Here is a 27,830-nt window from a genome sequence, read left to right on the forward strand (position 1 = left end):
TAAGTAGTATTCACAGTGTGTAACAAAGGAAACGACTTCTGTTTTCAAAAATACCTCATTTTTACTGTGATGACCGGGACACCCTTTGCATTTGGTTGAATACACAAATTCCTATTTCTCTCTATATATGCATTTTAATTGTGATAAAATATACATATCATAAAATTTATCTTTTTAAATGTACAATTCAGTGGCACTAAGTACATTCACATTTTTGTGCAGCCATTACTGTCATCCATCTCCAGAACTTTTTTCATCTTGCAGAACTGAAAGTCTGTAACCAGGAAACAGTACTCATCCCCTCACCCTCCAGCCCCGGGCAACCGCCATTCTACTTACTGTCTCTGAAATTGTCTACTCTAGGCACCTCATGTAAATTGAATAATACAGTGTTTGTCCGGTTATAACTGGCTTATTTCACGTAGCATGATATCCTCAAGGTTCATCCTTGTTGTAGCATGTGACAGGATTTTCTTTCTTTTTTAGACTGAATAATATTCCGTTGTTTTGTACCTCATTTTGCTTATCCATTCATTTGTCAATGTACACTTGGGTTCCTCATTTTGGTTATTGTGAATAATGCTGCTATGAACATGAGTATAGCATATATGTTTTTTAAATGTTCAAGTCATGGTGATTGAAGAGCTCATCCATGTTTACTTTAGATTTATGCATATTTAACATGGAATTCAAATTTTATTTTTACTGGCCTATGAAATACTGCAACAGGTTAAGTTTTTCAAAACAAAATTAAGCAACAACAAATGATGACATACTAAAGTCAAGATTATCAATACAGTATTATATGGGTTAAAATCATGGTGCTCTTTAATCAGCTTGGCAACTCTGCGCAAGTAACTTCATCTTTCAATAATAGTTTTTATCATTTATTGGGTACTAACTAAACATCAGATATTGAGGTGGGCATTTCACATGTATTAACTCATGAAAAGATCATAATAACACATTGAGAGATATGCCATTATTATCCCCCCTGTACTTAGCCTTGCAGTAGATAGTATGTACTGGAGCCACATTCCCGAGGTTCAAATCCTAGCTCCTCCACCTACTATCTATGGGACCTTGGTCATATTAATTAACTGTGCATTAATTTCCTCACATGTAAAATTGAAATAATAGTATCTACTTCAGAGTGTTGTTATAAGGATTGAGATGATATATGTGAACTCTTATCGCAGGACCTTGCATATAGTTAGTAGTCAATAAATATTACATGTTAATATTTGCATCTACTTTTCATTCAATAAATCTTGGTACCTTTCTTCCCCATCTTTAATGCACATATCCAAAGAGTGAGTACAGAATTTACAAAGTAATATTAATATTAGCATAAGCCAAACATAATTTAAAAAGTCACCGTACTGGGGCCGGCCTGGTGGCTCAGTCAGTTAGAGCTCCGTGCTCCTAACGCCAAAGGCTGCCGGTTCAATTCCCACATGGGCCAGTGGGCTCTCCACCACAAGGTTGCCAGTTCGACTCCTTGACTCCCGCAAGGGATGGTAGGCTCTGCCCCCTGCAACTAAAACTGAACACGGCACCTTGAGTTGAGTTGCCACTGAGCTCCTGGATGGCTCAGTAGGTTGGAGCACGTCTTCTCAAACACAAGGTTGCCGGTTTGACTCTGTGCAAGGGATGGTGGGCTGTGCCCCCTGCAACTAGCAACGGGCAACTGGACCTGGAGCTGAGCTGCACCCTCCACAACTAAGACTGAAAGGACAACTTGACTCGGGAAAAAAAAAATCCTGGAAGTACACACTGTTCCCCAATAAAGTCCTGTTCCCCTTCCCCAGTAAAATCTTTAAAAAATAAAATAAAATAAATGGAAATGATTCCAAAACCCATACACATTAAATCACAAAAGCATTAAACAAAAAAAATCTTTAAAAAAAAAGTCACCTTACTTTCTAAATTATATAAAAATAATATAAAGGTGATATAAAAATTATGTATCACATTCTAAGTTCAAGTAAAATGACTTGAGGCTACCCATGGCATTCTTCTCTTTCCTACTATGGATAATGACTAAATTGAAATTTGAGATATTTCTATTTGAAATTATGCCCCAACCTTGTGGAGCATTCTTGGACAAATCACTTGAGCACACTAGGCTTATTTTCTCCAGAACAGAGTGCAGATACATGACTCAACAGTGACTAAGATTTCCTCCAATTCTAGAATGTTGTGATTCTCAAGGTTGATATTTGTATCAAACACCAATCATCAAAGTTGTATCAACCTCATTTCTTGGAAAGCTCTTTACCTTTGGGTCCAACCTAACTAGACCCTGCTTAAATCAGAGCAGGATCATGCTCTAATTCCCTCAATCCTCTTCAACAGAGAGAAAATGTATGCCCAGTATTTGTGTGCAAGGCAAAATCTTTACATATGGATTGGATTCTACTCAGCAAGTAAGCTATTCTTTGAAAAACAATAAAACAATATATATTCCTTCTAACTAGAAATCCCTAGATGGCTTTTGTACAGAGGTGACTCTTGGTCAAACCAATCAGCTGCTTCCTATCTCTGCATTATGAATAAAACAGCTGGCATGTTGAAGTTTTGATGACAAGAAGACCATTCACATAATCCACGACAGATGGATTTGACCCCTTTCTGACTTCCAAGACTTTTAATACGTTCTTTCTAGGCCAGTGCATGTGCTATTTCATCCAACTGGCACACCCTTCCTTCCCTATGTAACTATTATTCATCCTTCAAGACTCAGTTCAAATACCATGTTCCTGCATGAAACCTTCTACAGTCTAGCCAGTTGTTAGGTTCTTTCCCTCTTCAGATCTAAGAGCATTAATTCAGACCCCTCTTTTGATCTTTATCATATATTTCTTTGTTTGATTGGCATATATACATCCAGGAACCTTATCTTTTTCATCTCTGAAGTCTTCATAGCACTTAACGTGGCATGTTACAAATGCTCAACAAACATTGACGAGTTGGATGCTGCCTATAGACCACAGCATCTACCTATAGATGTTATCTGTGAGATTGAATCTGATCATTTAATGCATGTACCTTGTTTGTGTCCCCCACAACTACCCTCAGAGTAGACAGTGTTGGATTGATTTATCTGAACAGATTATATGTTTTGCATTTCCTTGACGCTGTTTAAATCTCCTTGGTCAAGACATGGGAGAGTGAGAAATCCAGAAAATCAAATAGGAGCATCTTTGTTTATTATAGATAGAAAAAGCTTCTTATATTTGATTTGGTGCAGTCCCTAATGTCCTAATGGAAGGAACAATAGGCTTTGACTGGGATGACTTTAGTACTGTGCTATGAAGTTTCCTGAACATAAGCAATAAAAAAAACAGATGATTTCAAAAGCCATTGTCGATCATCTCAATGGACACTAAACTGGACCAAATCTCATTGCAAATAAACAACTTTGGGTAGGCAGAATGGTTGGAAATACTCAAACATTGACTCATGCCAATTTGCAACTTCTGTGAAGAGAAAGTGAATGGCCTTTTGAATTTATCAAAGCTATTAATAAAAGTCCCCAGGGCAGTGGATTACAATAAAGTATTTGAGAATTGGCAAGATATAAAATCCATTGGCTGATGTCACCTAGAATGAAGGAGTTCACCTTAAATGTTGAAAGGAGTCTGTCGCTTTCACCTTGAAGAATTGAGTGATGATAATGTTAAAGAAAGAGAAGCCACATGCAATCAAATATCAGAATCGTTGGATTCAATATATACAAAGATGTCAATACTTGCAATGAATAATTAAACCTAGAATTGACTGAAGCCAGACTCCAAATAATTCTTTGATGTAAAACCAAACTCACTGAGTAACCTCCAGGGAAGTTCCCCATATGTTAAATGGAAATTAGAGTCCCAAGATTCTGGATCATGCTCTTGGAAAGAAAGAAGGCTGGCTACATTTCTGATATTATCACCACAGAGTTTTGCTCACATATTCAATGACTTAGATACCCAATCTTTCTTTTTTCTCAAATTAAAATCATATAAATAAAAAAAGTTCATTATCTTTTAACCAGTTCAGCACATTTTACTAAAAACATTTGTGCATGTGTTAAGATAAGAGATGATTAAGACAAATGATTACGACATGGTCCCTGTCCTCAAGGAGCACACATTATAGTAACAATAATTACAGTAAAGCCTGATGAATACAATAATCAAAATAGCATAAAATCTCTCTTATCCAATGAAGAGTGAGGCTTCCAACCTTGTTGTTCTTTTAGTGTTTTGGCAATTCTAGGTTATTTGCATCTACATTTCACTTTAAAAGATGTTTTCTCAATTTCTATAAAAAAGAGATGACTGAAATTTAGATTGGGATTGTGTTAAATCCGTGGATCAGCTTGGAATGAACTAACTTCTTAATATTTAGATCCATTCTGGTCAAGATGGCAGAGTAGGTAAACACTGCGCTTACCTCCTCTCAGGACCACATCAAAATCACAATTAAACTACAGAACAACCATTTGAGAATCACCTGAAGTCTAGCTGAACCGAAGCCCTACAACAAATGACATACAGAAGAAGCCACCTCAAGACTGGTAGGAGGGGCAGAGATGCGGAGCAGGCTGGCCTCACATCATGTGTGACTATTAAAAACTGGGAGTGATATCTCAGCTGAATTGGTCTCCCTGGCAGGAGTGATGGGTCTTAGCTCTGCAACAGGGTTCCCAGCCCAGAGTTCCAGTGCCAGGGAGAGAAGTGCCCATAATTTATGGTTGTGAAAACCAGCAGAGATTGTGGCTGAGTGAGATGGAGTGTGGTTGGAACGCCAGGTACTCCTCTTAAAAGGACAACACATGGACTTACTTACTGATGGACTCAGTCACTCTGAGCTCCAAAGCTGCGGCATCAGCTTGAAGGGCAAAAGGGACATATGGGGAGGAATTGAGTGGACTGGCTTCAGGATGAGGGCTGGAGGGATAGCTTTTTCCCAGATAAAGGAGCTGGCAGAAACCATTGTTTCTTTGTTGAGCCCTCCCATTCTCAACATGCAGACACAGGCAGCTGCCATCTCTGAGTCTCCAATAACCTGGCTAACATCATTGGCTCCACCCTGATGATTCTGAGACCAGGCCCCACCCAATTTTCAGGCAGATCCAAGCCACTTCCAGTGGCTTTATCATACAAACCGCCTACCTTGGCTCATGCTGCAGACTTTCCTAAAGTCTCTCAAAAGTTCACAAAACTCAAACAAGCAGCATCTGGCTTCAGCTTATCCCATACTTCTGGCTGAGCAGCCCTAAGCCTACGCCTGGTACTTGGAGCAATTGGCCTTGGTTTGCAGCTTGGCCTCTCAAGTCACCTCCAAGCACAGTGCTGTGGTAGCCAACTGCAGATTGGTTTGTGGCTCATGCCAGGTGGATCCAGGCAGGGCACAGGCTGTAGTTGAACTTGGCCTGCAGTGAGCTCCCTCCCAGGTGGTCAGCTTCAAAACAAGCTGTAGCTTCACCTGGCTGCCTCCAATGACAACACACTTAAAGGGCACTCTGGGCAGGTACCAGAGCCCTGCTAAGGCAAATCCTGTCCCATAGGGTTAGCCACTCCACAACTTTTCCTTCACTGTATTCACAGCCAGTACTCACAACAAATCAGCACAAGGGTCAATCCCTCCCATTGATGTGCAAATAGCAACCAAGGCTCAACTATAACAGGAGCATACACACAACCCACACAAGGGACACACCTGGAGCATCTGGCTCTAGTGCCCAGGAAGTCTGTACCACTGGGCCATACAGGACAGCTATTACATAAAGCCACTCTACTAAGAATGAGAGACATTGCAGCCCTACTTAATACACAGAAACAAACACAGGAAGGCAGCTAAAATGAGGAGACAAAGAAACATGTCCCAAATAAAAGAACAGAAAAAGTTCCAAAATATGAACTAAACAAAATAGATACAAACAAACTATCAGATGTAGAGTTCAAAATACTAGTTATAAGGATTCTCAGTGATCTCAGGGAAAACTTCAACAAAGAGATAGGAAATATAAAAATGGAAATAGAAAACATAAAAAAGAACTAGACAGGAATAAAGACTACAATAACTGAAAGGAAGAATACATTAGAGGGAATCAACGCTAGCTTAGATGAAGCAGACGACTGAATCAGCAATTTGGAAGATAAGGTAGGAGAAAGCATCCAATCAGAACAGCAAAAAGAAAACAAAATTCAAATCTATCAATTCTTGTGATGGGGTATTAAAATCTAGCACTACAATTGCAGCATTGTCCTTCTCCTTTGAATTCTGTCATTTTTCCCTCATGTATTTTATTTTGAAACTGAGAAGTGGAAAGCAGCAGGATATAGTTAGGAAACTCACACTCAAAGCTGTGTAAGGCTGGGCATGAAGTACTATTGGAGCTATTAATTTTCATCTATATTAAGTAATGATTGCATGGGTAGTAATAACATTATCATGCTGTTCCCAGCTCACGCTCTAAGACTTTATTACAATAAAAATAGTTTTATCAGGAAAATCTGCAGGCATTTCCAGAACAAAATATCATTAGAGTTTAAATGAGATCCTTTATAGAAAATTATCTTAAAATGTATAAACACAAGTAGGAGTTATCATAATCATCATCATTATAAAATCATAGAATCCTCTTCTACCCAATTCCATGCTAGAGAAGATTGTATTCTATGAAGATGTTAGTATTCATAAGTTTATTAGAGCTGTTTTAAAAACTCTTTAAAGAATCATTATAGTGTTAGTTAAGGGGAGCTTTTTACCATGAAAAAAGGAGCAGCATGAGATAAAAATGGTCTGACAACTGCAAAAGGTACATTATACGAAATATAATATGATAAAAATACCAAATAAATATATATAAGCATAAGAAAAGTTGACTGGGGTGTGTGTACATGACTCACCTTGTCTGCACATATAAGATTACAGTCCTTTCTTATTCCCAAATAAATTTTTTCTGATGAAAAAAAAAAGTTGACTAGGATATATTGTTAAATGAAAAAGGACAGTTGTACAACAATATGCAATGTGGTTTTTTAAAAAGCGCATAAGTCTATAGATGCATATTTGTATAGGCCTAGACCAAGAACAAAATTAACTATGGACAATTGTGGGGAGGGGTGTTTCAGGGTAGGGAATTGGCTGAGGGCAGGAGGGGTCAAGAGAGAGGCACTTTCTCTTTTTACTTTCTGTAGTTTTATATGATTTGTATCTTCTTTTACAACAGCATGCATTGTTAAACAATAACTATTTTTTAAAAGCTCAAGCAAAGAAACAACAGATCAAGAAAGTGGGAAATATGCAAACAGGAAAAAAGCTAAACTTTCTAATATTGGGTCAGAGCAGAACCATGAAATATGACAAAGAGGAACTTCTCAGTGAATTTACCTCTAAATGCAAGGCTAGATAAAAATATTGGAGTATTTCTTTTCATAAGTGCATGAAAATAACTGCTCTGATATTAGTGATAATTATACACTGTAACCTGTTTGTTTTATTGGATTTTTAATCAAACTTAAAAAAACAATAAGCAAACACAAAGCTACCTCCTGAGCATTGAGGGACAATAGCAGTCTTCTCCTATGTTGTCCTTTATCAGATGAATTGAATTAAATTGGCTCTTAGGGGATAACAAACTCTATAGAAGCCTAAAGGCAGAAGACATACAGGGCTCCCTAGCCACAGCGACATTCAATCAGGACTCCATTTTTTGGGGGGTCAATGAGAGGCACAAGAACTTGTTTCAAGACAGTAGCATCTGGGGGCCAGGACCAGCCCTGTGGCTCAGGCGGTTAGAGCTCCATGCTCCTAACTCCGAAGGCTGCCGGTTCGATTCTCACATGGGCCAGTGGACTCTCAACCACAAGGTTGCCAGTTCAATTCCTCAAGTCCCGCAAGGGATGGTGGACTCCACCCCCTGCAACTAAGATTGAACACGGCACCTTGAGCTGAGCTGCCGCTAAGCTCCTGGATGGCTCAGTTGGTTGGAGCGCATCCTCTCAACCACAAGGTTGCCGGTTTGACATCCCCAAGGGATGGTGGGCTGCGCCCCCTGCAACTAGCAACTAGCAACTAACAATGGCAACTGGACCTGGAGCTGAGCTGCACCCTCCTCAACTAAGACTGAAAGGACAAAAACTTGACTCGGAAAAAAGTCCTGGAAGTACACACTGTTCCCCAATAAAGTCCTGTTCCCCTTCCCCAATAAAATCTTTAAAAAAAGAGAAAAAAGACAAAAAAAGACAGTAGCGTCTTTAAACAAATCCATTTTGTACCAACAAGATATGCCAGGCGGCTCAGATGTGGTGATGCAGAATGTAAAGCAATCATATAATAGAAAGTGGTATTGTGTAGCAGACACTCTTAGTTGCCAACCTAACAGTCATTTCCTATCCTTCTTTCTTGTCAGCAGAGCCTTCCTCGTGTTCCAAGGGAAGCTGAAAATCCAAATACTCCATTTCTGAGCTTCCTTGAAGTTAGGACGTAGACCCAGTCCAATGGGATTTGAGGGGGAAATTTCCTGTGATAAAGAGAGAAATGAACAAGAGAAATCTCGTTCTCTCTCCACGCCTGCTTTTGGACATTGTTGCTTTCTGCTGCTGTGGCAGCCATCTTGCAACCTTGAAGGAACACATGTTGCTGACACGCTGTGGGTGGCAGAACAGAAAAAAGAAAGATTCTGAGCCCACCAATCAGCTGGGATCCCCACCTTAAAATCACGTACTTCTGTCCTTCTATCTTCTTTGCCTCAGTACATGGAAGGGTTGAACAGAAGTCGTGGGCAAAGAGAAGGGGTCAGGTGTTAACCACGTCTTTGGCATAGTTAAGAGGAGGACCACAGTGTTGCAGTAGAGGAATTAGGCATGGAAACAAGAGAAGCTTGTGAGTCAACCATTGTGGTCTGGGAGGATATTGGAGCCATGGCAGCTGGAAATGGAGGAAGAAATTCCCCTGGGAGTCCTGTTGCCCCTCCCCCACACAAAGCCACATTTGTAGGAAGAATTGCATCTGCCAGGCCAATCAGCAGTGAGCTAGAGCCTACCTATCTGATTGTTTAAAGCAGATGCCCAATCCATCCAATCTACCTCCTGTGCAAGTTATCACTTGTGCAAAATTTCTCACTATTGGCATCAAGACCACATATTCTCTGTGGTTCCTCCAACAACCCTTCTTCAGAGACTTCCTCCTCTAGGGCCCTGAAGACTTCTGTGACTCCCTGTTACTGCAACTGAGGGCTCAAGCTCCTGGGCAATAATAATAATATAATAATGAAATACCTAACATTTAAGGAGCACTCATTCTATGCAAGGAACCATTTTAAGTGCTGTCATGTTAACTCACATGAATTAACTCACAATAATTCTACAAAGAAGATAATATAATTTCCCCCACTTTACAGGTAAGCAAATTGAGGTGCTAAGTAATTTTCCCAGAATCTCTTATCTAGTAGGTAGTGGAGCTGGACTACAATCCCCGGAAATTTGATTCCAAAGTCTGTGTGCCCCATCCCTACACAAAACTGCCTCTTAGAAATAAGCTTCCTTCAGGGTGGTGGGATGGCTCAGTTGGTTACAGCGTGAGCTGTGAGCATCAGGGTTGCCGGTTTGATTACCACATGGCCAGTGAGCTGCACCCTCCACAACTAGATTGAAGGACAACAACTTCACTTGGAGCTGATGGGTCCTGAGAAAAACACACTGTTCTCCTCCCCCAATAAAATCTAAGATAGAAAGAAAGAGAGAAAGAAAGAAAGAGAGGAAGAGAGGAAGAGAGGAAGAGAGGAAGAGAGGAAGGAAGGGAGGAAGGAAGGAAGGAAGGAAGGAAGGAAAATAGGCTTCCTTCAAAGTCTAAGGGATGATTCAGAAAAGAGGAATTAACCTGAACAATAGATACGTAGGAAGAGAGAAGCCGCAAAAAGAAGAAGGAACACTGGAAAAATGATTAACAATGTGAGACACTTCCCTGTGTTGCCATATCACTCCAAGACCAATACACCTGTATTTCCATCTTTTTTTCAGCAAAAGCACAGAAGCATCACCACCGTAGTACAAATATTTCCCTTGCTAGTCTGCCCAAGTTATCAACCTCTTCTCCCAAAGCTCCTACTTGTACTGTATCCATTCCTTCATTACTTTTTGTTTAATGACATACGATGTTTGACAATTAAGTTCACGAACTTGTTGCAATGCTGTTGCTAACCTTTTTTATATCAGAGGGATTATTCATTATGAATTTGTACCAACTGGACAGTTAACCAAATTTACTATTTGCAAGTGCTGAAAAGGCTGCATGAAAAAGTTACACAACCTGAACTTTTCACCAACAATTCATGGCTCTTGCATCACGACAATGCACCAGCTCACATGGCACTGTCTGTGAGGGAGTTTTTAGCCAGGAAACAAATAATTGTATTGGAACACCCTCCCTACTCACTGCATCTGGCCCCCAGTGACTTCTTTCTTTACCCGAAGATAAAGGAAATATTGAAAGGAAGATATTTGGATGACATTCAGGACATCAAGGGTAATACAACAGCTCTGATGGCCACTCCAGAAAAAGAGTTCCAAAATTGCTTTGAAGGGTGGACTAGGTGCTGGCATCAATGCATAGCTTCCCAAGGGGAGTACTTCGAAGGTGACATAATGATATTCAGCAATGAGGTGTGTAGCACTTTTTCTAGGATGAGTTCACGACCCTAACTGTCAGAACTCTTTATCTGATAGAGGTTTATTTAATATACGAAATATATTTAAAAATTCATACAACTCCATATCAAAAAGACAAACAACTCAATTCAAAAATGGGCAAAGATGTGCTGGCCAGTGAGCTCAGTTGGGTAGAGTGTGGTGCTAATAACACCAAGGTTGCCGGTTCGATCCTCTATGAGCTCTGCCCTCCTTAAAAAAAAAAAAAAAAAAAAAAAAAAGGGCAAAAGACTTGAGATATTTCTCCAAAGAAGATATACAAATGGTCAACAAGCACATAAAAAGATGTTCAATGTCATTAGGGAAATGTAAATCAAAACCACAATGAGATCATACCCACCAGGTTGGCCATAACCCTAAAAAATGGGAAATAAGTGTTAACGAGAATTAAAGAAATTGAAACACTTGTCTGTCGTTGTTGGGAATTTAAAAGGTGTAGCTGTTGTAGAAACCAGTTTGGCACTTCCTCAAAAAGTTAAACATAAAATTACTACATAACCCAGCAATTTCACTGCTAGGTATATACCCAAAGGAGTGGAAAATTGTTATTCAAACAAATACTTATATGAGAATGGTCATGGTATCAACTGTTCACAGTAGCTAAAAGGTGGAAACAATCCAAATGTCTGTCAACAAATAAATGGACAAACAAAAGTGGTATATGCATACAGTGGAATATTACTCAGCCATAAAAAGGAATGAAGTATTGACACATGTTACAACATCGATGAACATTATGCTAAATGAAAGAAGCCAGATATAAAAGGCCTCATATTGTATAATTCCATTTACATGAAACATCCAGAATAAGCAATTTTATAAAGACTGAGAGCAGATTAGTGGTTGCCAGGAGCTAGGAATACAGTGGAATGGAGAGTAACTGCTTAATGGGTACAAAGTTTCCTTTTTGGTTGATTAATGTTTTAGAAATACAGGTGATGGTTGCACAACATCCTGAAGATACTAAATGCCACTAAATTGAACACTTTAAAATAGTGAATGGTTAATTTTATGTTATGTGAACTTTACCTCAATTTTTTTAAAGAATTGATTAATTTCCAATATGATCATAAATTGCAACCTTTATGGTTATCTGCTCTACCTGATAGAATTGAATTTCATCTATCTAAACCCTATCAGACAAAAATTCATAAGTTAGCCTCTGCATTTTAATAGTTATAAAATGGCTCTGACAATATAAAGGCAACTCAGCACTGCACTGAAGAACACCAGCAAGCTCTTCCCTATTTCTGAATTTTTGATATTTCTTCTGACATCATCTAGAATCCAAGTTACCGATTCAAACTTCACCTTTACTGAGAGTTACTTTCACCTTTGAAGAGGGCTGCCATTTTTTTTTCAGTCAGCTGACCTCACTAAGTGTCTCCCCACTCCATTAGAAAAGGAAAATATACGGGCCTAGATTTCTTTTCTCCCTTTCTATTTCTTAACTCCTATGTAAATTTACGCACCTCTTCTCAGCAATCAACAAGCCATCAGTATGCGGGTCTGTCTATGTATTTATCTGTAGGGTGTAATTATCTGTGTCACCAATGGGTAAGATGTAAGACTAGTATCCTTTCCTCTGCCTACAGAGCTGGATTTTCAGCCCTTTGCAAGTAAAGCAAACAGAAAGCCCTATCAAATCCTTTTGCCAAAAGATTAGAGAGACAGAGACAGAGAACTTTTGTATAGCTCTTCAATTTTTACTAAACATTCTGGGGGTGACAGAACCCTTTGAAAATTTTAAACAAAGCTGAAGACTTCTTCAGGAAAACACACATGGATACAAACACAAAATTTTGCTGATGATTTCTAAATTCCTGACGGTTTTGTTTCCCAGAAAGTTTTCCAGGTGAGGAATTTTTACTCTGGGTACCCCAAACCATCTGAAATAGCCAAAGTAAGCCATTTTAAAATGTGATGTGTGATCTGACTAACCCTTCTGTGGACAAAGCCTCCAGTCAGTATCTTTCACCTTTTTAAAAAGAACAACAGAATATATGAAATTGCTTCCTTTACTTGTCGGTTCTACAAGTAAGTGAGGAACTAAAATGGTGAGTAGGGGGGAAAGCATCAAAGAGGAAAACTTCTTCATAGGCTTGCTTTTTAGAGTTGTTCAGTTATTCTAACTAATTAGCCTACTGCTGTTAAAAGACACTTATTTTGAAAAACTTATTTATTTTGCTCCTCCACATTTATTTGCTCAGTGTCACTCTTATGTACATAGATTACTGGTTAATGAAGTCTGGAATGGCCTTATTCAGCATGCATTTCAGTTTTAGCCTGAAAATGCAATGAGCTCTCTGTATCAACTTCTAAGTGAATTAATCTCCTTCACTTTTTCCTCAGCTTGAGTACTTTTTATAGGTCTTTCTGCCCCTCTTACTCACAAACTTATTATTTTAATCAGCTAATTTACTTATTAATTACTTATTTCTACCATACTATACAATTATATTCAATGGTTCTTGACTTAGTAAGTCTTGGACTATCTCAGAGGGGAATGAAGTCAGAATGGTATATTCTTTTTGGGTCTCAAGTAAAAAATAAGATTTGCTTTGCATGCACCATTAAAGGTGATAAATCTTCCAGCTTCAGTTAAGAACATAACAGCATCAAATGTCATAGAAATTCCTTTTTTATTTCATTTATTTCATTATGAAATTTAAAACAGAATTTAAAGTATTTTTTTAAAATGTCATAAAGTTGATGAACACTGCTTCTGGAAAGATGAGGAAGGAGCTATAGAACCAGAGCTGCTAATCAGTGGCCTTTGGGCCAGTACCTCGCGCGATACCATCCAGCATCCCTTTTCTTGGAGCGAGTGCTCATTCTAAATGATCAGACATCCCTGTTTGCATGGACACCCCTAGGTTTAGCACTGAAGTCCAGCATCCTGGAAGGAAACCTTTTCAGTTCTGGGAAAACTGGGACAGCCAGTCACTCTAATGACCCCTTTCAGCAAAACCCAATATTATTCATTTAAAAGCACCTCAAGTCCACAATGTATAAACAATTGACCCTCTTCAGGTTTGTAATACACCCCAGAGATTAAAAAAAAAAAAAAAAAAAAAAAAAAAACCACTCAACTTAAAATATATTTAAGACCAGAATGAAAATTTTGTGAGTATCATGTTAGAGAGGCCTGGTACCAGAAAGTCTAATTTGCATTGGCATTTATAATGAAGAGAATTTACATATTACTTGTGAAATTAAAGATAAAGATTTTTTTAAAAGAGACAGATTTCGGAATATGCCTAAAAGATGTTAATCTAAGAAGAGTATAAAATTTCTTCTGCAGCTGAGATTTGTTATTGTTTTAAAATTTGAATTGTATTGATTGGAATAGTACAAAAAGGAACAAAAAGTGTACATACAATGACGCATGTCCCTCCCACTCCTGTCTCCCAGCTATTCAACTGCCCAAACAAGTGTTATTAATGTCTAGTATATAGTCCAGAGATATTTTGTGCAAATATAAATGAATAGAATTTTTAGAGAGTAAAATGATAATTTCTGAAGATCAGATCAGAGAGGTGCAGAGACATACAAGTGTGCTCCAAGGGGACATATCCTGGTGCAGGGGTCAGAAAAAGCCTCCCTGCAGGCTGACTTTGGAGTTGAAGTGTAGGAGTTAATCAAACCCAAAAGGCAAAGCAAAGGAACAGCTTGGGTAAAGGCACTGAGTGTGGAGTAACTTAGAGCATTCAGGGAACTGCAAGCAGATCAGGTCAGAGCTAAGGGTACAAAAACAGTGGTGGCAGTGAGAGATAAATCTGGAGAGACAGGCAGGCCCGAACAAGTTTTGTTTTAAATGCGTGTGAGCCACAGAAAAGCAGATTAATTTCCATGGAGGATCGGGGGCAGGGGGTACAATCAAAGGTCTTGATAGGCAGTTCCCTTAATGCCAAGCACAGTTGGGACCAATCTGTGGGTAATGTTTTAGATGACATAGTATTTAGGGGGTGGAAGGAGGAAGATATCTATATTCAAGACCAAAGTGAGTTTTTTCCAAGACTGATGTCCATCTCTGTTAAGTGAACCATAAGCAAGGCTTTGACAAAGGTAGACATTAGGGGAAATTATTTCAGCAGTGGCTCCTACTTCCACCTAGACTGCCTTGACAAGCTCTATGTGTCTTTAGATTGTTGGAAAGTACTGCTTTAAACAGCTCTCACCAGGCCTGCCTCCTACAATTTTAGTTCAACAGATGCCATACCTGTGATCTCTTAGAAGGCATTCTCTGTAGCTGAAACTCTCTCTTGGACAAGCTTAAGGAACACTGTCCTCCCCTGAGCATTCCCTCTGCATGTCAATAGACTTCTGGCAACTGTAAACCTCTTCCTAATTGCTGAGCCAATAAATAGGGACACTCCTGTTCCAGAGAGAATTACTTGCACCACTGCATAGTAATTTCTAAGAAACAAAAGAGAGAATTTTCCAAACAGTGCAAGACAAGACTGGAGGAGTTCCCTACCTAACCTAGCTCTTGAGAATTAAAAAAAAAAAAAAAAAAAAGATTAGGGCACCAACCTTATTAGGTCAGAATGGGGAGGAGTAATATAAGACTATCTTTTTTAAAAAAGCTCCCCAGAGCTTATAATGAACAACCAGATTTGGGAGATTCCATCTGCTAATCCAGAATGGGACAGATTCCTCAACAATCTTTTGTAATTAGACTCATTTCAAATGAGCCTGATTGCACTGAGGGTGTTGAAAGATTTCTAATCACTTAGGTTAAGAGACTCTAACTCCCTGGCAATTTTAGTCTCCGTAGCAGAGGAAATGGCCAGTGGAGAAGAAAAGTCTTTATAGAAACCCATTGGTGATGGGTCATTTAACTGTATTGGTATACCTTAACGCAGTAGATGTGTTCCAGAAAAAAGAGTGAATAAATCAAATTTTTATAAATGGAATTTTTGTAAGTGTACTAAGAGACCTAGAAATTTAAAGAAATATTGTGGGGCATTTTTCAAATCAGTATTTTATTTTAAATGCTATAAGTAATACATGCTCATGGTTTTCTTTAAAAAAAAACACACACACATAGTAAAGAGGAAAATATGAAAGGTAAAGGTCACTCCTCTCCTTTCCTACTACTCCCAAATAATCAATTTTAATCTTCTCTCGTCTCCCAGCCAATTTTACTGCATATTCCAGTGTGATTTTATAAAATGTGCCTTTCTTTTTGCACTCATCAATACATGATGGTCTCCACTTCATGTTAGGAGATATCGAGTCCCTCTCTTTCTTGTAATTGCTGAATGGATATACCAATATCTATGATCTATGTAACTATTCCACTACTCATGGAAATTCAGATGATTTCCTCTCTCTCTCTCTGTCTCTCTCTCTGTCTCTCTCTCTCTCTCTCTCTCACACACACACACACACACACACACACACACACACACCACACACCACACAACAATGCTCCAATGAACAACTTTGCACATAAATGCAAGTGTATCTACAGGGTAAATTCCAAGTGAAATGGCTGGGTGTGAGAGTATGTGCATCTTAAATTTGGTAAATATTCTCAAAATGTATTCCCAAAAAAGTACACAAACTTCCACTCCCAACAGCAGTACATGACAGTCCCTATGTTCCCACCTCCTCACCTCCTCTCCATATCATCAAACTGCTTCATCTAGGTCACTCTCATTGGTGAAAAATGGTATCTCAGTCTTTCTTTAGTATTTGTTTTATTATAAAGGAGGCTGAGTATATTTACCTGTGTTGACTGACCACTTCGATTTTTTTCCCAGTCTATTAAGAATTCTTTTGCAAAGCAGAGGATCATTTTTCAAAGTGATTCTTCAGCTGCCATGATTTATTCCTTTCTAAATCAGCCTGAAGAAGGCATTTCCAGTGGATAACCATACACAGGTCACCCTTATTTTGAAAAAGCCATTACTTGATCCTGCTTGCATCTCATTTCTCTCCTTTGCTGCCAAGAGGTTGATTCTTGTTTCCTCTCTATCCATACCTTCCTCAGTTCCCAAGGTCTGATGTCTTTCCCCACCACTCTAATGAATGTGCTTGCTGTAAGGTCACCAAGGACCTCCTTATTGCTAAACCCACAACCTCTGCTCTGTAATCATTCTCCTCAATTTGTGGAGGCGTTTAAGTTGTCCTCTGTTCTCTAACCTCTCTGGGCCTCCGATTCCTCAGAAGATACTAATAAGAATACCCTTTCTGAGAGACAGATCCAAGAAGGTAGAGTAGATAAACACTGTGCCTGTGTCCTTCCTTCAGCACTTTAAAATTACAACTAAATTAAAGAACAATCAACATGGAGGACCATCTGAAGTCTAGCCAAACAAAAGTCCTATGACTGGGGCCGGCCCGGTGGCTTAGGCAGTTAGAGCTCCGTGCTCCTAACTCCAAAGGCCGCCAGTTCGATTCCCACATGGGCCAGCAGGCTCTCAACCACACAGTTGCCAGTTCAACTCCTCGAGTCCCGCAAGGGATGGTGGGCTCCACCCCCTGCAACTAAGATTGAACACGGCACCTTGAGCTGAGCCGCCTCCCGGATGGCTCAGTTGGTTGGAGTGCGGGCTCTCAACCACAAGGTTGCTGGTTCAACTCCTCGACTCCCGCAAGGGATGGTGGGCTGTGCCCCCTGCAACTAGCAATGGCAACTGAACCTGGAGCTGAACTGCACCTGAAAGGACAACAAATTGACTTGGAAAAAAGTCCTGGAAGTACACACTGTTCCCCAATAAAATACTGCTCCCCTTCCCCAATAAAATCTTTAAGAAAAAAGAAAAAAAGTCCTATGACTGAAAATATAAAGAAGCCACGTCACTGAAACCGGTAGGAGGGGTACAGATGCGGAATGGGCCCCAAATCTGCATGTGGAGGTTGAGAATCAGGAAGGATATCTTGGCTGCCTTGGTTCCTCCTGGAGGAGCAAGGGACCCCAGTCCCACACACTAGTCTCCCAACCCAGAGTACTGGTGCCAGGAAGAGGAGCCCCCACAACATATGGCTGTGAAAAACAGTGGGAATTCCAGCTATTCGGGTGGGATGGAAGGCTGCAGGAAACCCACACGTCCACTTAAAGGGCCCATGTACAGACTAGCTTGCAGTCACTCACCTTGGGCTCAGATGGAGGGACGGTGACTCGGGGAGTGACGGAGGCATATGGGGAGGAGAAGACTGAGGTATGTGGCCTCAGACGGAGGACTGGAGGACAGTCGGCATTTTCCTTGTGTGAAATCTTTCTCCCACACCGGCAGCAAGCGGGCGCCATCTTTTCTGTGTTGAGCCTGCCCCCACCACTGCCAAATCTGAATCTGATTGGCTTGGTGAACTCCACTGCTCCAACCTGCTGACTCACTGGGACTCTGCCCCAACCAAGGCACTTTCTCTGGGAGGAGCCAGGCCCACCTGCATTATACTCCTCCTTGGAAAACTATAGGAGTCTGGCAGTCCCCCGGCAGCAACCGGCCTCTGTGTGCTCTGAGACTTTTGCTGAGTAGCTCCAGGCTCAGTAGTGGCACCAAACCAGAATTTACATTAACCTGGTGACCACAATTCTTCCCACTCTAGTGACTCCCTGAGACCCTGCTGCACCCAATCTGCATGCCACACGAGGCTCTATCAGTGGCTAAACCTTAGGGAGCCGGCAGGTGGCAGCAGGCCTTGGGGTGTCCTGGCATTTTGCAGAGCCACCAGACCCAGTACTGGTGGCAGACATCCTCAGTTTGCAATGTAGCCTCTCCCAAGTGCCTCCAGGTTTAGCACAGGCAGTGAACAACCATGGATCACTTTGCAGTTCCTATCAGGTAATCCACGAACAGTCACAGGCAGTGGCGGACCTGGGCCGGCACTAGAATCATTCCCAAGAAGCCCCAGAACCAACATACTTGGAGTTTGGCTTCAGACCACAGCAGAACACTTCCCAATTAGCCCCATAGGTGGTACGCCCAAAGGGTAGTCCCAGCAGGCACAAGAGCCCACTGGGTCAAATCCCACTCAGTGGGTAAGCACCCACACACAGCAGCCCATAAGCTGTGGACGTGGCCAAACCCCACAGCCAGTCAGCCTGAGGGTCGATAACACCCACTGACGTACCAAGAGCAATCAAGGCTCAGCTATAACAGGAAGGCACATACAACCAACAAGTGACACTCCTGGAGCACCTGAAGCAGGTGACCAGGGAGACTGTGACAGGGGGTTCTGGGTGTGGGTAAAAAAATGGGAAGGGATTAGAAGTACAAATTTGTTGTTACAAAGTTGTAATGGGGATGTAGGGTATAGCCTAAGGAATACAGTGAATAATATTGTCATAACTATTTATGGTGTCAGATGGGTACTAGAATTGTTGGGATGATAGTTGGGAGGGGGTTGGGAGGTGGGTGAAAAAGGTGAAGGGATTAAGAAGTACAAATTGGTAGTTACAAACTAGTCATGGAGATGTAAAGTGAAGCATAGGGAATATAGTCAATGATATGATAATAACTATGTATAATATCAAGTGGGTACTAAACTAGTCAGGGGGATCACTTCTTAAGTTATATAAATGTCTGACCACTATGCTGTACACCTGAAATTAATATAAAATAATATTGAATGTCAACTGTAATTGAAAAATTTTAAAGGGTGATGTAAAGGTGAAGGGGAATGAGAGGACTAAATTTCCAGGTATAAAACAAATAAGTCATGGGGCTATAATGTACAGCATAGGGAACATAGTCAATAATATTATGATAGTGTGGTATGGTGTCAGATGGTTGCTGGATTTATTATGGTGATCACCTCATTCGGTATAAAAATGTTGAATAACTATAGTGTATCCCTAAAACTAATATAATATTGTATGCTAGCTATATTTTTAATAAATATCTTTAAAAAATAAACCAAAAATAAATAAATAAAGAGAATGTGGTAGATCTATATGTGCCGAAAAGAAGACATTTTCTAAGGCATGGTGAAAAGTTTGTTACAAAGAATATTCACAGTATATGTCAATGTATGCAAAATATAACTATGTATGTAATCCTATGTTATATAAATATACAAAAGTAAGGGAAATGTTTGGAAGGCTTCATTAAAAAAAAAGAAAGAACGCTAAAAAAAAATCCCTATTTAAAAAGAAAAAGAATATCCTTTTTACCTTGGGTTTGTTGGGAGGTATAAAGGAAAATATATGAATGTGCTTTGTAAGCTATAAAATACTATATAAATACAAAGTGTTATTATTGTTCACCTGGGCCTCTGCAGTTCCCAGCACAGGCTTAAAGCTTAGGAGGAGATACTTCATTCTTACCAATCAACTGATGTGTTGCCTCCCTTCGTGTTCTCTCTCTCTCTCTCTCTCTCTCTCTCTCTCTCTCTCTCTCTCTCTCTCTCAGAAATTGACTTTTATTAAGCACCTATGTGCCAAGGAGCATTCGGGGTGCTGAAGAAACCGTGGTAACAACCACTTTTGGGGAACTTGCATTGAGGGCCGACAATGTGCCAGCATGGTGCTTAGAAGACCACAGGAATAATGACGCTTAATCCTCATATCAATTCTCAGAGACAAGTATTATTTTTACCTCTGTTTTAAAGATAGGAATCTGAGACCCAGAGAGGTTAAGAATTTTACCCAAAGCTGCACAGCTAGTAAGTGGGAAAGCTGGGATTTGGACCCAGATTTCTACAATTGCTCCATATAATGCTCATTACAATGCATCCTGTCATATGGCTATTGAGAGAGTTACGTGAGATTATATAGTTGCTCAATGAGATGATATAGATTGGGATGAGATAGGTAGGTACTTAGTAAAGGTAAACTCTTACTAACTGCAGGACCAAGAATATCAACATGGTTAACTCGAGGAAGAGCAGAATCCAGACAGGATTTACAGAAACTAGCACACGGGCCTACGGGCACTTTGATTTTCCAGGTGAGTACAACAGAGGTACTGCAGGACAATCAGTCTGTGCCACCACCAATTACCTATTTCCTCTTTCACCACAGGGGTCCATAACAACTGGGTCTTATTCACTGGTTTACTGGCCTCTCGCTGGAGGGAACAATATGGGATCAGATGTTGTGCTACCTTCCTGAGTTCCAGGAAAGACTTTTGAATCAGGTCTCTGAAGGCAGAGAGTGCAGTCTGCTTTCTTGGGAAAGTAACTTAAGCATGTCAGTGCGTGGATAGTGTTCTCTTGAAGCAGGCATCCAGAATTAGGGCTTCTGGGTCATTTTGCAGACTTCTTCGATAGGTCAAAGACAGACAAAGGTAATTAGCCAGGCATCATCCAAAAACTGAAAAAAATACCTACACATTTCTTAGTTGTTCCATCAGAGAATACATATGGCTCCTGGTACAATAACGCAAGCACGATTCTGACAATGATGGCTGCTGTGATTTGTCACCCAACCTAAAACATCAGTTGTAGAATATGCCACTTTTTAATGTGCCACCACGAAAAAGTGCTGCCATTTAAACCATGACGTGCCACAAATTGTAAGATAGCCTCATTTCTGAAGAGGTTAAAAATGTGAAAAACTATGTGCATCTAAGAATTGCTAAAATTGGTAATAACAAGAACAACTAAAATTTTATTATTTTCCACCAGCAGGGCAGTCTCCTAGGTGCTCTGCGTACCTTACCTTATTCAGTCTTCAGAACCCTGTAAGGGAAGCCCTCCCCTCCTTCTTTCACAGGTAAGGACAGTGTGAAGTTTGGAAACATCCAAGCCACACACAAAAGATCACGGAAGTGCCTCTGGAACCTGGATCAATCCACGTCCAAGTGCTCTTTCTGTCGCCACCCTCCGTCAGTTTGGAAAAGGTCAGCGTGTCCTTCTTAATGCCCAGCATGCAATGTGGAGTCTCTGAGACCAAGTTCAAGAATGAGTGACAGTGGGAACGGTGCCCAGAGCTTCTACTTGCCAAATGAGCCTGGGACATGCCGCAGAAGACATGTGTGGCTCCCTAAATAGTTTCACCAAGGTCATCTAACATCAAAGAACACAAGAAAAATTCAAGACAAGTTCTGGAATGTAGTTTGCCAACAGGCCATTATTAATCTCAAGCAGTGAGCTGACATAGTAAGAGTGGCAGCAAACACAGTGGGTGGAAAGGTCTCACTCAGCCCATCCTAACTTCACTTACTGTAGGTTAATTCTGGAATACTAGGAGCATCTGCAGACAAGCCTGGCTGGCCAAATCAGAAATGGAAGGCAGCGCTCCTTTTGAACATATTCTCTGAGAAACCAGCAATGAACACTCGAAAAACACTTATTATAATCCTATACGCTTCTGTTATTAAATGCCCAGTCTTAGCTGGACCTCCTCACCTATTGCATGAGGTCATTTTACCCTCATTTCACAGCTGAGGAAATGACAAGAAGGAGGTCACCCCAGCAGGGGGTCACAGTCAAATAAAAGTCAGCCCCCTTGGCTGCCCATTCCCATTCAAACCAGTTTGTCTTGGGAGAAGAAGACAGCAGATATTTTTACCAGGGAAATCAGTTCTGAGATTAGTAAAGACAGTGAAGCCCTCAGGCCACACTAGCAACCTGACCTCATCTTAGGGCTCCCGTGGGGAATCGCGTCTAAAATTCTGATGCCTGCACCCTCTCCTCCCAGACAGACTAAATTGGATTGTCTAAAAATAGATCTAAAATTTGTATTTTTTTAAAAAAGTGCCCTAGGTGATTCTTCTGAGCCCCATACTTTGGAAAATCCTGCCCTGAGGGCAGTTCTTGTTCTAAAGGTTGGAGAGCCATTAAAATAGGTGTTACCTGGGTGGGCAAATTGCTGGAATGCATATGATCCCTCGAGACAAATGGATAATTGAAAGGTATTGGTTCTTAGCTGTTATTTTTTTCTGTATTAAAAAAAAAATTGAATCTTCCAGCCAATTGCCTAGACATTGATGAGGATGAGTTGCACCCTTAGTGGCTACAGCATAAGAAGGAAATTCAAGACTGTGGACCAGGGACTATATTTTAGTTGTTATTGTTAATCTTCATAAAAACAGTGGTTGGTATGCTCTGCTATTATTCCCGTTTTACAGATGAGGATTTCAACGCCCAAATAGGTGAGTAACTTGGTGAAGAGTCAAGTATGAATGAAGCAAATGGGAGCTGAAGAGATAGGAAGGAATCTAAGCTTGAAATTGGCATTTAAGTAAACCCAAACTCAATTTGAAAACGTTATCTCAGGCCTTTAAAAAATCATTAGGTTTTGTGCTAAGAGGAGAAAATCCTATTCTAAATGAAATTAGCTTCCAAGTTTTTCTTTCATTTAAACTCAACCAAAAAGAGTTACCAAAGCTCAAATATACCCAAACATCCTAAATATTCCACAGGTGTCACCTGATGAGTTGTTTTTTTTTTTAATTCATCCAGTGTCTTATCAACCTTATTAACAAGGATGGAAAAATATTCATTGCACTTCAGCTATACCCACTGTGGTTCTAATTGCAAGTTTATAAGAAAGGGCTTTACCTTCTACACAAATCCAAACAAGACTACTCTGTCCTTGTGAGTATTGTTAAAATAATTCCATAATTCTGTTGATCATAATTCAGTGCACATATCCTTTTGTACGCTTATTAAAAATGCAGATTCCTTGACCCCCAGCCCCTGAGATTTTAATTCAATAGGTTAGGTCTGGGGCGAAGCCAGAAAAGTGCAGAATAAAGTGCTCAGTTGCATATCATAATGAGAACCCATTTATGAAATTCCGTATTAATAAAACTTCTTTGTAACTGCTTTCCACTTTTACTGTTCTCTTTCACTCCAAGGGAGCCTGTTTTTATATTCATTTCAGAATTGTCAGAGGTGGTTGAAACAGCTCCAGGTTTCAAGAAAAACAGGTGAATTACCAGCAGAGTGATTTATGGAGTGAAATAATTCACTCAGTTGGGCAAATCGGCTCCCCCTTGTGGAATGTCTTCTATGGCAGGTATGGTCTCATAAGCGAACTGTAGGTCTTGGTGCTGAACTGATTGACACAACTCAACCAAGAATGTTCTTGCCAGAGCTGGAATTCTGGGAAAGCCATTTGGTTTCCTGCATCCTGCTTCACTTGATTCTTGAATCTGATCAAATGCTTGGCGTTCCTGTTGCACTGATGACATGAATAGAAATTAATTGAATTAGCCAATCTCCCATTTTCATTTGCACAAACCCACTTAGAATTTAATTCTGCAATCTCTGCTTTTCTCAGAACCCTCTCTTTTTAGAGGGAAAATCTCTAGATAAACAAACCACCAACATAAAGGTTTTCCCCTTGGCTATCTCCAAAGATAGATAAGCTAAGTGAATTTTGTATAATAGGTTTTATCATCATTTCTAAAAACAGTATTTTTTTTTTGAAATCTCTTAATTTTGTGTGATAGTCTCTTGCACTGTGTGTTTGCTATGCTATTTAAGATTATTCAGTTCTGCAAGGAAAATAAGAGAAGCAAATAGATGAGACTAAACATAGAAACAAGTAACTTATGAGATACATTAGACATAGATAAACTAAGTAGAGGAATACATGTGCCAAACATAGATAGGAAGGATTGAAAACCAAGAGGCACAGATAATCCAGTTATACATCTTAAGAACAAGATTTTTTTTTTAAAGGATGTTGTGTAGGAAATTACACTAATACAATGGTTGCTTCCGAGTACATGAACAATGCAATATTCAATCTCTGGAGTCTTAAATTGGCTCCTATTGGTGACATTCATCCCGGTTCCAGGGTTTCTGCCCAAGGAACACCAATGGCTATTCATCTGGCTTTTTGGCAAGCTACAGATGTTGGCCAGCAGTACCTGCAGGTGTCTCAGATAGAGCGTGTGTTTTCACACATACCTTTCATCTTTGTATACCTTACTCAAATCTCATTTCTGGTCCTCATAAACACATCATCAACAAGAAGACTGATGGGGGAATGTGGGGGTGAGAGAGAGAGAGAGAAGATCCCCAGAATTCAGATAGTGTGGGCCTTTCATCCATTGGTACCCTATGTTAGGTGTGTTAACGAATCCCACCTCTTCCCCCTGGCTTTGCAATGTGTACTTTAAGTTGCTACAATAAACCATATGATTTGAATATCCTATTTGGTTTGTGAACTTTTCAGTTTAGTAACCTCTGAGTTAGTTTGCCTGGTAGTTTATTTGGAGGCTATCATTGCATCAAAGTAATTTCCCTCACGTCTCTGTTTTTCTATTGCTTATAACTTGTTTCAAAATACATCGGTAGAGACATTAAGATACACGTGTTATCTACACGCACCACACTCGGTGTGGTGAACTCACTAAGAATCCACATTCAGCCAGCATCTGAAGGATCTTTATCAGGAATCAACACACCAGAGAAGCCCTTTCCCCAAGAGCTTTAAATATCCCTATCTGAATCCACACCAGAAGTTTTATTAATTAGCATAAGAGATGTTAAAATAATTTTTCATGTGTGAAATGATGTGAAGTTGGCAGGAAATTGTGTATAGGCATCTTCATTCTGGCATGGATGAGGTATAATTATCTGGTGAGCCCAGAAGCCTAACATCTCCTGAGTGACACCTAAGGTTTACAACTCAGTTCTGTGTCATCCTGACTTACTTACTGGAGGATTCTTTCATCTGATTCAACCATTGCAACATGGTCACATGTGTCCTCAAATAAACCTTTCATGCAAAATGCTATCAAGGGGCCTAAAATGACAAAGAATAGGGACTTTACTGAGCTCACAAAACTGGATGTGTGATCGTTTTATGTTTGCATGGCAGAATTAGATCTGAGGCTTGCCTTTGTTTCTTCATTTAGTTATATTGGCAGGAAGAACCAGAGTCCTCACCTACCCTCATCATCCGAGATAATCAATATCCATCAAAAAGAACACACGAATTATCATCAACCAAATTTACTTTGGTTAATTTGAGAAACGTGTTAGTTACCTATTGCTGCCTAACCAAGTGGCTTAAGAAAATAAGCAATTATTATCTTACTGTTTCTGTGGGTCAGGAATTTACAAGAGGCTTAGCTGGGTGGCAGCTCTGGCCCAGGGCCTCTTATAAGGTCACTATCAAGCTGTCAGTCCAAGCTGCAGTCACCCAAAGGCTTGACTGGGGCTGGTGGGCCCACTTCCAAGGTGGCCCACTCACATACCTGGCAGGATGGTGCTGGCTGGTGACAGGCGGCCTCGGTTCATTACCATGTGACTCTCTCCGTAGGACTGCTTGAGCATCCTCAGAATATTGAGGCTGGCTTCCCATAAGAATGAGTGATCCAAAAGCCAGCAAGGTGAACGTGGCAATACCTTTTACAACGCAGGCTCATGAATCACACATACGATCACAGCCACATCCTGTTCATTAGCAATGAGTGATTAAGTCTGTCCCACATGCAAGGGAAGGGGAATTTGTCTCTACCTTTTATAGGGAGAAGTACCAAACAATTTGTGGACATATTTTAACACTTTCACAAGGCAATTCCTTGATCCTCATGTTTGCAAGTCAAACGGAATTTATTCTATCCTCTCCATATTCTCACAATAAGTATTTATCAGGCACTACTACGTGTCAGGCATTGCTATAGATGTTATAAATAAAACTCTGAACTAAACAAATGAGGTGATGGGTGACACAGGCTGGAGGAGACAACCAGTCAACAAACCCAAGTGCAACTGAGGGAATAGCCAGATGTGAGACACGGGATAGTGGGGACTCCCCACTTACTCTGTCAAAAGGAGCCATTCACCACCAAGTTATGTGGGGGAATATGGGCTCAGTATATCCAGATCTTCTGATTTTTCAAGAGAAGGTGGAAATATGTATACGTGTGTGAAACTTCCAGAATTTTAATGTTATTAACTAGTTCAAATGGTAACAAAACACTACAAGGAAAAAAAGTCAGTGGGCCTAATTCAACCAAAGTAGACCATTTTACAATATTTAAGCTTTGAATAAAAAACAAAACCTGATGATTTCAGGATGATGTGAGCAAAAGTAAGGAAGAGATAAGCAAGATCTAAATGATAAAGTAACTCTTTAGCTAAGGGTTGAAAGATGAGACCTTCATATATAAATATCAAATACACAAAAACATTCAAAGAAAGTTCTGCTATTATCTTAGTGTTGCTACTAAAAGCATGCATACTAATAGATATGTATATTTTTAAATGATGTTAGTAATTTTTTAAGGCGTAAAAAGAAATCTCTGAGAAATCGAGTAGAAAAAAATTGTACAATGGAAGAAATTGGGATTGTCTGAATTTAAATGTGTTTAAAATCAAGTACACAATATCCTGGATAACATTTTGCTCTTTCATCTTACTGAAAATGAAGCAATTATGGTATTTAAAAAAATAGATAGATGGACAGAGAGATAGAAATAGAAATATGGAGATATGGATATGCACTAAACTCAGCTTGTTGCTTTCGGTGATTTAAAAATAAGAGCCATCAATCCTCTTAATTAATCAATGCCCTTGTCATTCATTTTATCTCCAAACTGTTTATTCTGTTCTAAGATGCAGTTTACAACTGAGAAATAGAAAGAATGATATAGCGTGTCCTGTTTTAATAAACTTTTAAAATCAGTAAGATTTAGTCTACCAGGCTTTCAAACTTAAATCAGAAATCATTGACTGACATTCTGTAAATGAAGCAGAGTGTGTGTGGATATTTAGTTTAAGAAGGTGAATGACTTCTGCACATTTAATTACAGGGTTAACATCAGAGAGGTATTGGTTAGAACTTGAGTTTTTAGCTTCAGATTCTTGGTTTACATTTTAACCTTTGACCTTAGACAAGTTATTATCTCTCTCTAAGGTTTTTATTTTTTCATTTGTAAAATGGAAATAATAAGATACACATCTCAACATATTGGAGAGATAATAAAATTATGCAAGTAAACTCCTGTGCATATTTCAGTGTTCAAGAAACGTCAGCTATTGTTATCATTGGGCCACTTGCCTTCCATATGGCTGCCTCCAGGGAGAGAAGCCACTCACCTCGTATAGATGTTCCTTACCCTTAAAATCCACGGTGCTCTAAATGTAAATGGACTGAACTCACCAATAAAAAGGCACAGAGTAGCAGATTGGATAAAAAACTAAACCCAACCATATGCCATCTCCAATAGACACATCTCAGCTACAAGAACAAGCATAGACTCA

At 39.8% G+C, this 27,830-nt stretch overlaps 1 long non-coding RNA gene across 1 annotated transcript in view; it reads right to left on the reverse strand.

Moving 5' to 3' along the window:
• LOC148758252 (uncharacterized) overlaps positions 1-21,461 on the reverse strand; it is a 170,441-nt gene extending 148,980 nt beyond the window's left edge. The window contains exon 1 of the long non-coding RNA XR_016021438.1: positions 21,322-21,461. This is a non-coding gene — a long non-coding RNA (uncharacterized LOC148758252). The remainder of the gene's footprint in view (positions 1-21,321) is intronic.
• Positions 21,462-27,830: the final 6,369 nt, after the last annotated feature.

The sequence above is a fragment of the Rhinolophus sinicus genome, chromosome 5, assembly GCF_057876585.1.
Source record: "Rhinolophus sinicus isolate RSI-liver-muscle chromosome 5, RSI-T2T, whole genome shotgun sequence".
NCBI classification, from domain to species: domain Eukaryota; kingdom Metazoa; phylum Chordata; class Mammalia; order Chiroptera; family Rhinolophidae; genus Rhinolophus; species Rhinolophus sinicus.